Below are 2,698 nucleotides of genomic sequence, written 5' to 3'. Positions count from 1 at the left end.
ACAACCTGGGATTCATACTCCCAGTATTTTTATTTAAAATTTTTGTGACACCTTTCTAAATTGGTGAGGCAGATTTTAGCTGGTTAAGGGATATACTTACAACGCTGTTCTCTTATTAAATATCCCTTAATTGGTCAAACTTCTGCCACACACCAGTTTTTGGCGCCGTTGCCGGGGAGTTACAATTGTGTGCTAGATTATTAATTAGTGTACATTTTTTTATTTTTATTTGCATATTTTATTTTTATTTTTTTTTACCATGAGCTATATGTTTTTCTCATTGAATGACGCGTTCACTGCCTGATCCGAGCTTAGCTGCTTTTGATCTTGAAATTGAAAGAACTATTTCACGTATAAGGCGAGCTTGACGTCGGTTAGCCTCTGAGGGTGGTGAAGTAATTGTTATCAATTCACCAGTCTCATCTGAGGGCGTATCTGAACCGCCGTCTGAGAGCAAAACAAGCTCCTTTACTACTGATTCAGTTAATTCACGTGCAGATAGAATGGCAGAACCTAGGAAGATTACTCTCTAGGAAGCCGAAGCCCCAGATTTTACAATGCAGCCGTATCAAGTGCATCATCCAACTCTGGCTGCAGATTTTGAACTGAAGACTGCACTAATCATCTTGATGCCCAAGTTTCATGGCTTACCTGCTCAAGAGCCTATTAAGCACCTTAGGGATTTTCAGACAGCCTGTTGTACTGTTAGGCGTCAGGGTGCGAATGAAACTTCTATTCTATTAACTGCCTTCCCGTTTTCTCTTGAGGGAAAGGTGAGGGAGTGGTACTACTCTCAACCTGAAGGAACTGTTACCAACTGGGATACGCTCAGGAAAGAATTTTTGGAGAAATACTTTCCAGCTGAAGTTACAGACAGACTAAGGAAAGAGATCTCATGCATTGTTCAAGGTGATCAGAAACTCTCTAGAAGTACTGGGAGCGTTTTAAGAACCTCCTGGACGCATGCCCCCATCACATGATTGACAGGCTAGTGTTGATCAGCTATTTCACTCAAGGCATGAAGCCTCGGGATAAAACTACACTAGATGGTACTAGTAGTGGTTCTCTTAAGAAGTACAAGACCGCAAATGAAGCATGGCAACTGATCAGCGACTTAGCTGAGTCCACTAGGAATCACAGGCACAGGAGCACCCACTCAAAAGTTGTTGCAGAGGTTTCCTCTAACATTGAGACTACTGCTCTTACACAGAGTATATGTGAAATGACCAACCTACTGAAGCAATTACAGTTGAACCAACAACAACAAGCTCAGCCTTCCCTACCACAACAAAGCCAACAGTTAGTACCCCAAAAAGTATGCGGCATATGTGCTGATTATAGTCATTATAATGACGAATGCCTGTAGCTCCAACAAGAAGACAATACTGTGGCAGCTACTCATAACTTCTATGACCACCCGAATCAAGGATATAATCAACATGGTGGCAACCACAACCAAGGTGGGAACTATAACCAAGGATGGCAGGACAACTACAACCAAGGTTAGAGGGATAATTCCAATCATGGCCGAAGGGACAACTATAACAGAGGAGGCAGAGACAACTACAGAAACCAGAGGTGGAATAACAACAACAAACAATAGAATCAGAACCAACCTTACAGAGCTCCTTACTTAAGATAGTCACAAGGACCCCAGTAAAACCAACAACAAGTACCACAGATCACTTATCCTACTTCCTCATCAAATGACGAGATGCTTCGTTCTCTTGCACAAGGACAACAAGATATGCAGACTACACTAAACTCTACTCTAAATGGTCTGAACGCCACTTTACAAGCTCTTGCCGTCGGATAGATTCATTACCTACTTCCACTAACCAACCTTTAAACTCTAGCTGAATTCCTTCTTAACCCTTACCTAACCCGAAGGGTGGCATCAATGCCATCACTTTGAGGTCCGAAACCACACTGCCAGAGAGGAATCAGGAGGAGCCAAGCCCAATAGAACATGCCTCAGCTGAGGATGTGATAGAAGTAGAAGATGCTGAAATGGAAGATGTCGAAGAGGAAGATAAAGTACAAGACAAGGTTGAAAAAGAAACGGCTCAGCCAAGGAATGGAGCACCAAAGGATGCAGAGGCTACAAGTGGCGCCATCCCTATCCCATTCCCACACCTTGCAAGGAAGTCTAGAAAGCAGATGGAACTTGATCCCAAAATGGTAGAAATTTTCAAAAAGTTTGAGGTAACTGTTCCCCTTTTTTATGTTATTCAGCAAGTACCTAAATATTCAAAGTTTCGGAAGGATTTATACATACATAAAGATAAAATTAATGAATTAGAAACTATTCCTTTAGGTAGTTCTATATCTGCTTTAATGGGAAGTATACCTGAAAAATGTAGCGATCCAGGTCCATGCATGGTTAACTGTATCATTGGAGGTGTAATATTTTCTGATTGCATGTGTGACTTACGAGCGTGTGTTAGTATAATGCCATTGTCTACATATGATACCTTAAGGCTCCCTCCCTTAAAAAGGTCGGCAGCTCGTTTTGTGTTAGTAGATAAAAGCATTATTACAGTAGTTGGAATTGCTGAAGATGTATTAGTGAGCATTAACGGGCTCACATTTCTCATTGACTTCTATATCCTGGAAATGCCCCCTAATGACTCAGGAAGACCATCATCAATCCTGCTTGGAAGACCACTCCTGAAAACTTCAAAGTTCAAGCTGGATG

The 2,698-nt window shown here is 41.7% G+C and overlaps 1 non-coding gene across 1 annotated transcript; it reads right to left on the bottom strand.

The window, feature by feature from the left end:
* Positions 1-875: 875 nt before the first annotated feature.
* Positions 876-982, bottom strand: LOC148567410 (small nucleolar RNA R71). Its single transcript, XR_015882547.1, has one exon. It is a non-coding gene; the product is annotated as a small nucleolar RNA R71 (small nucleolar RNA).
* Positions 983-2,698: the final 1,716 nt, after the last annotated feature.

This window comes from Arachis ipaensis, chromosome B4 (assembly GCF_059453495.1).
Source record: "Arachis ipaensis isolate K30076 ecotype BB chromosome B4, ASM5945349v1, whole genome shotgun sequence".
Taxonomy (NCBI): Eukaryota; Viridiplantae; Streptophyta; class Magnoliopsida; order Fabales; family Fabaceae; genus Arachis; species Arachis ipaensis.
The sequence above is the reverse complement of the archived record's forward strand: the minus strand, read 5'-3'. Positions and strand labels throughout refer to the sequence as shown.